The sequence below is a fragment of the Onychostruthus taczanowskii genome, unplaced genomic scaffold, assembly GCF_017590055.1.
Source record: "Onychostruthus taczanowskii isolate IOZ18803 unplaced genomic scaffold, ASM1759005v1 scaffold32, whole genome shotgun sequence".
Classification (NCBI taxonomy): domain Eukaryota; kingdom Metazoa; phylum Chordata; class Aves; order Passeriformes; family Passeridae; genus Onychostruthus; species Onychostruthus taczanowskii.
In genome coordinates this window covers 3257673-3271167 of record NW_024500572.1, presented here as the reverse complement: position 1 = coordinate 3271167, position 13495 = coordinate 3257673, and the positions used below count along the sequence as shown (strand labels likewise).

The 13495-nt window shown below is 42.4% G+C and overlaps 1 protein-coding gene across 2 annotated transcripts in view; it reads left to right on the top strand.

The window, feature by feature from the left end:
* Positions 1-4820: 4820 nt before the first annotated feature.
* The window catches only part of CLIP1 (CAP-Gly domain containing linker protein 1), a 62355-nt gene continuing 53680 nt past the window's right edge, over positions 4821-13495 (top strand). The window contains exon 1 of one of the 2 annotated variants that reach the window (XM_041410132.1): positions 4821-4944. The gene's annotated coding sequence lies outside the window, so the exon portion shown is untranslated. The remainder of the gene's footprint in view (positions 4945-13495) is intronic. The other variant, XM_041410133.1, reaches the window with a different exon arrangement.

Here is a 13495-nt window from a genome sequence, read left to right as displayed (position 1 = left end):
TATAACATGAGTGAACAACAGAATAATGTGCTGTTTCCACCTTCTACACACATTTAAAGAAAACTGTTGGGAAGCATATGGAGGTGTGGCACTTTTTCCTCCTCCTTCCATGGAGTTAAAAGCCTTTAATGACAGTTTACAGGAGCCTTTGTGCTGCCTCATTGCCACGTGGATGATAAAGGGATGCAGGGCAGGAGGTGATGATTGCCAGTGCACACCTTCTGGGTGTGTTGTGCTGCTCATATTTGAAACATGCAGTTCTCTCACCACACCTTAAAGATCTGTTTTTAATGGCTCTTAGGAAATGCTGCTGCTTGAGTAGGACATGCAGCCTAAACTAGAGGAGTGCTGATGGTTTCTGTGAGCAAAGCAGAAGAGCACACAAGATAAAAATCATCTTTATGTGCTTAAAACCTTTCAGTGCTCTGTATGGTGCATGCTCAGTCACCATTCTACATAATTAATTGGTCACAACAGATAAGCAAAACAGTTGTGACTAAAGTATTTTCATTTGTTATTCTTTTATCTTTCAAACTGCCATGTTATAAGTGTTCCTGTAATGCTTATTTTATATCTTAAAATAATATTTTTATGATATGTTTTGATCTTAGAAAAGCAGGCAGGGACTGTTTAATTTCTGGATTTAATTTTAGTAATTTAATTTCAAATAAGGATAAATCATACAAAATTCCCTGAGAGCACTCAGGGGTATCTTTTAAATTGTTCTTTTAAATCTTCTCCTTGGAATTGTCCTTTCTTTGGAGGTGGGAGTCAGCATGGATAGTGCTGTGAGAAAACTGAACCAGTAAGTAAAACTCCTCCTGTATTTACCTCTGCTGTAAGACACAGTTAATTAGGGATGGGGAGTTATCTCTGCTGCTTCTCTCATGATGAGGAATTCATTCCTCTGCATCTCTTAGCTATTTATCTATAATTCACTGTTCTATCAAGTGCTACATATTGTTGCACTGAAGATGTTTGTAATTAGTGAGGTTTTTAATATGTCAGCTGTAACCACTCAAATGGGTTTTGTATATTGAAACTGCAATCAGATCACACTCTTAAGTCCAAAGGAAAAGCTGAATAGCAAAGTATTTTGGGTCCTTTTAAGTGCCATTCCCATGGTGATGGGTGTGGTATAATAACCTAGATTAGAGCTTACTAAAATGAATGAGTAATAAAATCTGTAATGAGGTGGGTATAGCATGAGCAGGCATCACTCAGATTTTCCCACAGATTCCTGCTGGCATAGTCCTCGTGTTTATTTACAGCACTTGGAACACCAAAAATATTTTTAAATGCTCATGCACGTCTAAAAAATCAAATCTCTGCAAAATATTTGGAGTATCAGTCAGGTGGGAAGTTGTGTCCTAAAAAGATCCAAATTTCTGACTCTTAAATTTTTATAACCCAATTCACATCGCTCAAAACGTCAAGAAAAGAGAAACAGCTGAGATTCTAGAAGATATCTGAAAGATGTGGTAGCTGCTAAAAATAATTATTTCACTGCAAGCTCTGTGAGGCAGCATAGCTGGGAAAAAAAAAAATAAAAAGAGGAATGAAGAGGAGGAAAAAGCTCCAATCTAATCCAAGTGTTTCAGTTGCCATGGAAGCCCGTAGCACCTTCGTTCTGTGCCATGGCTGTGCTGCCCCTGGGAAGGGAAGGGAATGCCACTGGAGATTGATGCTGTTCCTAAGAATACAGTGCAGAGTCATTGCTACATTTTGGGGGGTGGGAGGGGATGAGTCAGAAGGAGGAATTGGTCGTGATTCCTGGAGTAGCTTTTAGAAAACAGGATGGATTTAATAGCCTGGTAATTACTGTGTGACAATTGGACACTTCCTAGACTTCAGACAACTACAGCAGCAGAGATGTTACATAAGGTTTTTTTGCAACACGTGTTTAGTTGTCACCCATGACTGAATGAACATTTATTTACCCCTTCTTTAGAATTCAGCACTCCATAGGAACAAAATCCTTCTGCTTTGCTTCGCTGGAGGTGAGAATTCAGCTTTTATTGCTATTTACATAAGTGCTAGAATGATTTGCATCTTTATTAATAGACTGGTTCCTCAGTTATCAGGGAAATGAAACACTCATCAAGAGGAACATTATTGTTAATTGAAGTATCTTGTTTAAACCAGAATGCAGGAAGGATTCTTTTTTAATTTGTTCAAATACTGCTCTCCATTGTTTTACCCATGTTAGAGTAGAACAAATAATGTAAAATTGGATGACAGCTTGTCTTGAGTAGCTCACCAAAGAACATGGGTTTGAAGAGCTTTTTCTTTTATTGCTGCTGGGTAGTCTGGCTGACCTGGGGAAGGGAAGCAGTAAGTACATTAGCAGTGAAAAGACTTCTTGCAGCCTTTACAGAAAAACTACAGAAAATAGTGCAAGTGCTGGGGTTTTTGAAGCAGCACTTCTGAGATTAAAAAAAAAAAAGCAATTAGCTGCCTTTTCTGTAGCAGATGTGACCACCAGTTCTGTATAGGAATTGCCAGATGTGCATATTGAAGAGATCGTTCAGATGGAAAAAAAAATCTTTACTCAGAATTCTCATACTTGGGTGAATACATCCCATTGAATATAAAATGGATTTCTTCTGTCAAGAGATCCTTACATTCAGTTCTCAAGGAACAACATTTTAGCTCTTTAGAAAGCTTCAACAACCTTGGAGCCGTCACAAATCTGAAAAAGTGCAGAAACAACTGCAACTGGTGTTCCCACATTATTGAGAATTCTAATTTTAAAGTGAGCCTTGTACTTGTGGCCAGGATGCCAGTAGTTATGTTGGCATCCTGAATTTCCCTGGAGCATCCAGCAATTCCTGTTCTCATGGAATTATGAAAATGCCTATATATTATTTGTTGACTGATCTGATCATGCAGATCAGAAAACAGCCACCAGGACTGGAATCAAAGATATTCTGGCTTTCAGTCATAGCCAATCCTGTACAGGAGTGTGGTTTACAGTACCAGGATCTTTTATTACAATGATTCCTACAAATTGGCTGTGCCCTTCGGGTGCAGACTGGTACAGAGAGGCTGTCAGCCATTTCCACCTGGGAGGAACTGAAGCTGCAGTTGCTCCAAAGCTACATTTTCATGGTATGAAGTTGATTCTGGTCAAAGAATGGATAACAAAATCTCTTTTTTTCCTACAGGACTACAGGATCTTGAACCTGAGTCTGTTCAGAAGGAAATGACTGGGAAAAACAGTGGCACATTCCCTTGATCTGTGTGACATTCTCAATTCTTGCCTTCATCCAGGATATTTTTACCATAGCCTTGCAAGGGAGTGAAGCATACTATTTACAGATTTAAACATATTTTATGCATTATTTCCCCACTGTTACTGCTCCCACATGATGACAAGTTGTACAATAACAGCACAGAGTTGCAACTTCTAGTTTTCATCTTTAAGCTGTCTTGTAGTTGCTGTGCTGTGTCCTAGATGCATCAGTCTGACATTGCTTATACAACTTTAATGCTGTGCACTGAGCTGCAAGCATTTGAGATGGACTTACATGGTGGCAAATTAACTGAGAGACAAAACATCAAATTAATGATGGAGAGTGATAGATACACTTAAGAGAAAAACCCATTCTACGTTAGCATCAGACCAGTACGGAGAGCTCAAATCTGCACCACCAGAAAGAGGCACAGAGGTTCACCACTGCAGCTCTCAAGCCAGCAGATATTTGAGGCAAGTGTTCTGTAAAGTTAGTACAACTCTCCAGTTTCTACCCTGATTGCAATTTTTGTGGGATTGTTTCCCTAGCTAGGGGCTGCGGGGTCATTTTTTAAAAAAGCAATCCTTTGCTGGCTCTGCACTTGTGAATACAACCCAATGTTTAAATCCTGAAGTCCTTATTCAGTGAAACTTTTATCAAATTTTGGAGGGAGAAAGAGGGGTGCCTGTACATGGATTCAAATTCTGTTTCACCATATACTGGCCATGGCAAGAGATTGTGTTTAACATTTAGGAAGTGAAATTCTAGCAAACATTGCTAAATGCTGATGTAGTTGAAACCTGTTATTTGGGGGAGTGCATCACACCATTTTGTGCTTTACCATGCTGGATTAAAGCCAAAGAATGAAGCCAAAATGAAACACAAATCGTAATCAGTCTCCAGCAATGGAACTGCTTTCTCATCACCCTTTTGTTCGAATGGCATCATGCAGAAACCCAACAAGCTATGAGACTGCAAACAGGTTTGCTTTGTGAGGAATTCAGCGGTGATGGGCCAGCTCTGGCTGGGCTCCACTGCCTGTTTATAACAGGGGAAGAACTGGAGCAGAGCTGTTTGATTCAGCCTTGAAAATCGGTATTAAATTGTTGATGATGGCATAGGAGCTGCTGCTCCAGCTGTTTAAACTTTAGCAGTGGGATAACGCCAGCTTCCAATGTGTTGCTTCACAAACACAATGAAAATAAAAAATATTCAGTACTTTGGGATAATAAATTTCTGCATGATGAATTTCTGGGCATCAGGACAAAAGGAAAATGGAGCGAAGCAGCAGACAGTGAAGTTATTCACCCACTAGAGCGATGTGCTTCACACCTCCCCGTCTGTGCCCACCCTCTCCCCCTCCCACCCAGCCGGGCTGTGCCGCAGCGGCGGCTCCGGGACCACCGGGCGCGGCGGGGTCACCCCGAGCCGGGGCACAGCCGCTCCCTCCCCCGAGCTGCGGCTGCCGCGGGGCGAACAAAGCGGGGGGCGGACAAAGAGAGAGGAGGGGGCGCGGGGAGCTCGGGGGCACCGCCGGTGCCGCTGCCGCTGGTGCAGTCCCCGCCCCGGCGGGCGCAGACGTTGTGCCCGCCCCGCTCCGCCTCCTGCGAGCCGGGGCGGCGCCGCTGCAGAGGGGCCGCGGGAGCAGGAACAGGAGCGGGAGCAGCAGCCGGAGGAGGCGGCGGGAGCTGCGCTGGCGGCGGGGCCGGTGAGGCGGCGGAGCCGGGGGTGGGGGGGGCCGCCCTGAGGAGCGCGCGGGGCGACGGCGGCGCCTGAGGGCGGAGGGAGCCGCGTCCGCCGCCTCCCGCCTCGGGGCCTCCGCGCTTCCCGTCCGGGCGCCGCGCTGGGCGGGTCTGAGGGCGCGGGGGTCGGTGCCGAGGGGCCGTGAGGGGCAGCGGCGGGGCCGTGAGGGGCGGCGGCGGCGGGCCGGGCCCCGGCGCTGAGGGCTGTTAGCGGCCGCCGCACGTGCTGCCCGCGCCGCCCCGCAGCGGCCGCTCCGGCGGGGGCCCGGCCGAACCCCGGCGGGACGGGGCGCTGCGGACGCGGGGCCGGCGCGGAGCAGCAGCGGGACGGCCTCGTCTCCCTCAGCCCCCGGCGTGGTTGTCCGGAGCGGGGACGCGAAGGTTGGATCGCAGCCTCTGCTGGAGTCTCGCTGAGGGAAGCTGCGGCGCTGTGCTGGCTTAGTGGTGGCTTGAGCGGCTGATTCTGAGGGAAGAGGTCTGGGTATTCCTTATATCTCTTGATAAGCGCTGACCTGCAATTCCCTACATTTACATACGGATATTTTACTAATAATCTACCTTGGCATTTTTGGATTTGTTTTTTATGGCCGCTGCCCATCCTCGCGTTGTTATAAAATCTCCTGGTTTCCAGGTGAGCTGCTCTGGCATCCCCTCAGGTGGCTCAGGAGAGTTCGCTGCCATGTTCCAGGCAGTGTGGGAGCTGCGGGATTCCCAGGCACAGGCGCTGCTCCAGGCCCCTCCTGTTCCCGCTATAGTGCTGTACCTCAGGCGATGCAGTGCTCCCTTTTCTGTGCCATAGCTGTCATGGGGCACAAGGTAATTGGTGCTGTTACTCACAGGCTAATGTGGCTCCTGCTGCATAAGAAAATCAGCATTTAGTTTTCCCTTTCATCTTGGTTTGGATTCTGTGCTTTAAATAATTTTTCAAAATATAAACAAACAAAAGCCAACGCCAAAGAAATTTTCCAAAATAGAGCTCGGGGAGGAAAATTTACTCTGTGATTGTATATGTTGATGATTAAAAATATGACTGTGAAATGAAGGCCTGTTCCTCCCCACCCCTTCATTTACCCACTGTGCTGAATGGGCAGGGTTTTATAGAAGTTCACAGGTTGCTTTGAGATCTTTGAGCAGAAGGATTTTAAAACATGTGATACTTGTGTTGACACGTAGGAAGAAGAAAGGAAAAGAGGTACAAAAGAGGAAGTGCCTCGATGCTGGCTGCTTTGCAAAGAAAGAACAGAAATATGCATTCTGAATGCAGTTCTTTATTGAAAGTACAGAAATATGCACTCTGAATGCAATGTAAATTTGAAACTAGCAACGGCAGAGAGTGGTTTTCCTGAAGTGTGTCCCTGTGCACCTGCTGCAAGAGTAGGAAGATTGCAAAGTAGATACTGTGAAGGAAAAGTAAACACCTCCCCTCCACCCACAGCAGCATTTCTTATTCTAAGGAAAGTTTAACTGTTCACCTTTTACATGCTGAGGATTGTTAGCTCTTGTTGAAAAATGACAAGATGTCAAGGTTCTTTTCCTGCCCAGTCCTTATATACATGCTGGAAGATTTTTTGTCTGTGCTTCAGTGCACTAAAGCTTTCTGTGTACTGAAGGGAGAGGGATGGGTTGTCTGAAGCAGAAAAGCTTGGAAATGTAACCTTAAATGTCCATATCTTTAGGGATCAAGAGGGAGAATTTATTTGGCAAAAAAAGAGTTTTACATAATTTGTATGGTTTCCCTTAAAGAGAAGATCTCAGCTTTCTAGGGAGGGCAGAACACCAGCTGTCTTGTAGGCTCATTCCAGATGAATTCTGTAGGGAATAGCAGCATCTTTGCTCGTGTGATTACACTGTAGGAAGGAGCAGTGCTCTCTCTGCTGATTGTTACAACTTCCTAGAGCTCCTGAAGATTTCCTGTCTGACTCTCAGGTTGTATCTGTTTGCCATCTTCTGACTGTGCATATCCAAGACAGCCTTTATTTACTCAGCTTGGGCAGATTGCATAATTCCTTTAGTGTTCCTCCCTTTATCTTTTAGCCCTGTTAAAGTTTTTCTTGGGAGGGACTGAGAGTATATCAAAATAGATCCTCCTTAAAAAGAAATAGAGAGCTCTGCCTTGCCAATATGATTTTTCAGAGCTGCTTTTCTTTCTCTTTCTAAAACACTCGGGTCAAATGTTAACTCTGTATGTTGAATGCAAGATTTCTAATGTTTGAACATGACAGCCATGAATGAATGCAGCTCTTGTTTAATCCTTTGGCATTCCTTAGGGACTACTGGCTCTGCTGGCACATATAAAGAGTAACTCACTGGAATCCTTATTGGAGCAGCATGTTTGGAAATGCCTCAGATGGATGGTGTTTTGTTATTTCATGAAAGGCAATTATATACTGCATTAGCTGTAATCTCAGCTGCTCTCAGCCCCATGCCAGTTTCTGCTGGGGCAACCATTTCGTTGGTGTTGACCAGTAGAACTCTGTCAGCAGCTCCCTGATGGTTTAAACACCTCCTGCTTGTGCAGGTGTCTGCCCTCCACATCCCTTTGTTTTTGCAGAGTGAAGCTACACTCTCACTGACCCTTAGAAATACCCACAAATCTGGTACTGGCTCCTGGCCCCCAAAAGGCTGTGAAGGATTCAGGAGATGTATCTAAGGCCAGGCTGTACAAGTTTATGCTTTAACACCAACCTGAGTTTTTCCATGTGGAACATCTCATTAATTATTTGTACAAACTCATAAAAATAGTACCTTACATTCTTTTAATTTGTAAGATACATCTTCACTGTTTCCAGAAGTACCAGCATTAAAAGCTATTAATTTTCCCTGATCCTCATAATCTTACTGTCTATATTTTTAGCTTATTATGAGGGGAAATTGCAAGGCAGAGAGAGAAACTCAGTATTGTATAGAATCAGCTTATTTGACACTCATTCTGCTGCTCTGCTTGGCAGCAGCATCCACTCAATCACAGCAATATTTATCTAAGTTCTGAATTTGTGCTTCTCCTGTGCTCTCTGCCAGCCATGCAGCAGTCGTGGTGCTAATTTCAAAGGCTAAGCTATAAAGAGACAGCTGACTTGATGTTTTCACCCAGTGTGAAACAGTTACAGTTTCACCCAAGTCTATCAAAATTAAGTCCTTACTATAAAAAGCAGCATCTTTGTTTCAGCTGCTTCAGTTGTAATTGTCTTAGGGAGAAGCCTTTGTGCCTTTGAATGCTTTGGGGTTTGAGGCTGAAGGGAGATGATATTTTCTTTCTCAAAATTGCAATTGTAGATCCTAAATAACTTAAACTTGAGACTCTGCTATTCCAAAGTCATCATTTTATCCTGATTGCACCTACTGGGATGGCAGAAGTGCATTATCATCAACAGAAGTTAGTGTGGAGTCAAACAAATTGTGATCTTTTTCTTACTGAAATTTAAGTCTTTGGAGAAAGACAAGAATTTCCTGGGAAAAATGTAAAAAAATTAGTTAGTGATGATAATGGGCTTACCAGAAGAGGTGGCAATTATTTACTTAGTTGGAAACTTTCTCTACACCTCAATCCTTGTCTCCTTCTGTAGGGAATGATGTGCTGGGAAGGGAGGATCATGTGCTTTCTGATCTTTTAATAGACCAGAGCAGCAATGTTTTTATAATCTGTGTGCACAGTGGCAACTTGAAGTGTTAGAGTTTGCATCATAGTAACAATTATCAGCTCTTCCTGATTAATTAAAGATAGGCAGAATCTTTTTAAAAGGTCTGATCAGGCTGTGTTTGAAATAGCAATAGATTGAGAAAAAAATTACTCACAAATTGCTTGCCCAAAATAGTTTTTTAGACATCCTCTGATTTGTGCTTCATATTCAACAGTCTGTGTTTCAGTGTTTTTTTACTGAGGATGCTGAGGCATTTGGGAATCTGAATGAGCATAGCAAGTTCTAGAATGTTCAAACAGGGTGACTTAAAATGTCCTTGATGCAGAATTGAAATCCATAAGCAGAGCTGAAGCTTTGATGAATTACCTTCTTCATAGCAGTGCTGTAATATCTGACTGATGGCTTCAGGTCCTAAGCCTCTTACTATCTTTGATCTGATTCATCTCCTTAGAGCAGTTTCTGAGTTAGAAGAATTCACCCTGCCTTTTCCCTTTCCCTGGCACGTGCTGGGACAATCCTGTTTATACAATTTGCAGCAAATATCCTGCACTTCCCAAGGTGGAAGAACAGCCTTGTATCTTATTTAGCAATTCCCTAAAACAAATTTTCAGTGGATTTGGGTCTCATAATGGTTGCCTTCCTAACTATATTAAGTTCAGGTTTTATATTATCTCCATGTAAACTGATAACCTGCTGCTGTCAAATATATTGATGGCAAATTTCCTTCAGAAATCAGTTGTTCTAAAGGTACTGGGAGAAAATCAAAACTCTTTAAACACAAGTCCCCCTCCTCCTGGTTCACCTGCTTCTGTGAAACTTGGAGGAATAGGATTTATTCTTATTAGAGATCTCCTGCCTTTTATTTTTATTTAGTTGCAATTACCCAGCAGGTCAAAATCAAAGCAGAAATACAGATTTGTGTGCAGGCCTGGCTGATGTGGAAAGATGATCTAAAAGTCTTTGGTTCTGAATACCCTGGGATCTGTGAACTCACGTGGAGAACAGTCATCTCTGTGGTACAGAAATACAACTTCTACTATTGATTTCAGTTAAGAAAGAAATCTGAAGTTGCTGGTTGAGCTGTAGGTTCCCATGTCCTTAACAAGGGCCAATGCTGTGGGGCTTTGGGATTCCTAAACGTTCTTCTCCAGTCCCTCTCAATGTACAAGACAGAGGGAGCATCTCTGAGATTTTAAGGAAGCTTTTAAGGGATTTGCTCTTTGGAGTGAAAACCCAGGAGCTATTTTGGGGCTGTCCTTAGCCCCGGGGCAGTGGTTGCATGGTGGGATGAGTGCTGACAAGGCTGAGTGTTTGTGTTACAGCCCTGGGACTGCTCCTGTCTCACTAAACACACACTGCCTGCCTCACACTGAGGAATGTTTATCCAAACCAGTGCCCTGGAAAAATGAATTGGAAGGTTTTTCAGGCCCTCTGCTGCTGGTAGGATAGCTCTGTTTCAGTTTCTGTTGGTTTTTGCTGCTTTTCCTTTGAGGTTGAGTTCATCACATCAGGGCCACTGTCAGAGGAGCTGTGTCATCCCTGTGGGCAAACTTCCCAAATTCCTGCAGGCTTTGGGCTCGTGTTATTATGGCAGCAAAAGCAAACTGTGTTTGGGTTAGACTAAAGCCCTGCTAAAATCTGCATGCAGCAGTAATTTCCTGGAGTTATCCTGGTATCTGCTGCGAAGGCACTTCAGAAGAGCAAGATTTTCTGTTAATTTAATAGTTATGCCTGGTTAAATTAAGTAGAGATGCACTTCTTCAAGAGTCTGTCTCCAGTAAAATTCATATTTATGTTAAAAACCAAAATATAAGAAATTGTGGCTTTGAGATTCCTGTAGGATAGTGCCTTTGTGAAGGGTTGACCTCTGGAATTCCTATGATGGTTATGTTGGATTGGGCTGGAAAGCAGAATGTTTTAAGCATCCTCTGTAAGTTATGAGATCTTCTTGCTTATTTCCTTACAAAATTTTTATTTCCTGTTCCAGTACCTGCAAACAACAGCTCTGAAAACTCTGGATTTTGTTTGTTATTTTCTACCTGATCAGCTGAGTTATAAATGCAAATTTTTTATACCTTTAAAGGTGAGGTACAAAACATTGTGTTGATGTGCAGGTACCAGCCCTCATGTTTTGATGTTGGCACAAAGCAGAACATAGTAACCCAAATAAATGTTTTCATGGCACTTGCCATAACAAACATTGAATTAAATAATGTCTTTTCTTCTAGTAGTCGTGTATCTGAAGGCTATATTCAGATCATAACATTACTTGAGTAATTGACATAAAAATCAATGGTTTCTGGAAGACAAAATGAAACTGAAGCCATGTTTTTAAATGTTCCCTTTCTCTAATTGCTGTGTGTTGAATGAGTAATCAAATACTGACTTCCAAATGCCAACTCTTCTTGTATTGACATCTTAAATTCTTCATTCTGTTTGCTTTCTGTTTTATATACAAATTCTTTCTTCAATTATCTTACTTTCAGTGTGGCTGATACCTGAAGATGCCTCTAATTCCAGTGTAATCCCTGAGCAGTGCAGTTAAAACCTTGGGCAAGCTCAGATGCTCAGTTTGGTTTAACAGTGGCCTCTGCAGAGGCTGTTGCCTCAGTGCCACCATAATTTTCTGTTTGTGCCTCTCTTTGTTAACAAATGCCTACGGTGTTTTCTGGTGTGGCTCAGCCTGAGCTTGCTGCCCATTCAATAAATGCATCAGAGCTGACAAAACACATGGAATTTGCAGTAAGTCAGGAGCATGAGGGTCACAGAGAAGTTCATTTGCCTTTTCACTGTCTGGCTTCAGTGGATCAATGCAGAGAGACCTGGATGTGAGTTCATTGCTCCAAAATTGTTGTATTTAAGTAGGGAGTGGCCAGGAGTGCTGCATCACTCCAGAGAAGCTCTGTAAAGTGAGAGCATGAGGGTTTCCAAATCCATCCTTCTGGTTTAGCAACTTGTAATTGGGCAGGGCTGGCTTTGAAGCTGAGTGAGACTTTTACAGTGGACATTGTGTGCTCTGGAATATTCATTGTAAATGTAATCCATTGCTTGCAGAGTGGTTATTCAGACTTTTTGGGTGCCCAGTAAGAAACTTCTCCAACAGACCCAGAATGCAGCAGAAGGGGAGTCAGGATTAGGAAGATTTTTGTTCCAGGTTTTAGCTTCTCTTGTGGCCCTTTCCTCCAGAATTGTTCCTGTGAGGATGCTACTGGGTATGTCCCAGTCTGGTCAGTTTGTGCAGCTGCTGTGCAGGAATTACTCCCTCAGAACTTTGCACAAGTTTGGCTCTGATCTGGCTCATTCTTGCACACAAAGAAATGTCCTCCAAGAGGTAGCAAGCAGCAAAGAGCAGTGCAAGGAGAAGGCATTGACTTTGTTCAAAGCCAAAATGGGGTTGTATTTTTAAATCAGGTGTGAATTTCAAGAGTTTATCAATTCAACTGAAACTATTCAGTGCTTTTATAAATATATATACTGACTTTTGACAGGAGTGTAATAACAGCCCAGGAGACTGCAAATACAACTTTTGGAGCTGTAGGAATTAGATCTGAATCATAGAGAACATATTTATGTGCTTTAGTTTTAAGACTGCAATAATTTTAGGAATTGTGTTCATAGCTGTGTAGGGTCAGAGCTCTTGGAGTAACTCGTGGACTGGAGGGGAAATCTTTCCAAGTTCAAAATTCCAAGTTACTTTCTCTAAACTCCAGATATTTGAGGAATGATTCATGAGCTCCCTCAAGCTTGGCAGCAGCAGCTGGACAGCAAGTATGAAACAGGTATTTGGGAAATGCTGTTCAGGCAGAGATTTCAAACAGTACTTCTTGTGCCGAGTTTGTTTTTCTCTCAGGAAGCTGAAGTTACTGCATCATGGTGGTTTTTGGAATATATTTTCCATTTAGCTTTTCTACAAAAGGATTTTCTGTTTTATTTTGGTCATTTTGCTTTTCCTCATGGTATGGGAATTTGTTTTTAGGTGCTTATTTCTGACTGCCACATGTGATGGTCTCAGCTTGTAGGGCCCTGTGAGATTTTTCAGCAGTTATCTCTTCTACCAACCCCTTTAGAATATTTACTCTTTATCTTTCAGTGTGACTGTTGAGATGTGTTTTGCAAAGCACCTCCTCTATGCTCAGCACAAATAACAAATCAAGTGGTCTCTTTTTGAGCTTGGAAATGCATTGGCATTGCAAGGCATTTTCCAGCAGTATTTTGTCTATTAATGGTGTTAACTAAGTTAAATATTAATCTTTTTAATTTGAAGTGTTTTGAAGAACTAAGAAAAGCTGGACTTAATTATCTTAGAGGTCTTTTCCAACCTAAACTATTCTGTGGCTCCACTGGTACTCCTAAGTTCTTCTTGTGACTACAAAGTTAAATAGAGTGAGCTGAGGCTTTTCTCCCTATGTTCTTATTTAATTTAGTTCTTTTTGGAAGTAAAATTTACTATTTGTTGAAAATAGTCTTGAAAGGAATGTTGGACAACTGCTTTCTTTTTGTTATAGGAATTCCTTTTTTTTTGACAGTTGGAAAATATTCTGCTTTCGTAATTTTGTAATTACGTGGCTACATTCTATTTCTTTATTTTTAATATTAGCTTGCCAGCAGAATTAATATCTATTATCACATAGCACATTAGATTTATTTTCTTAAACCAGTAGTTCCCAGCTTGTTGCTTGATCCATGCAATACTTAGAGGTCTTTAAAAGGTAAATGAGAATAACAGTCTCATTAATCAGTTAAAATTCATATTGTGTGTAGTCATATATTTCCAATAATGGCACAGGTGCAAAGCTTGTGCTTAAAATATCTTTTTATGCTCAGTTTTGTTACTGGTAGAACACTTCAGTGGAATATATTATCAGAGGCTTTCTGGACC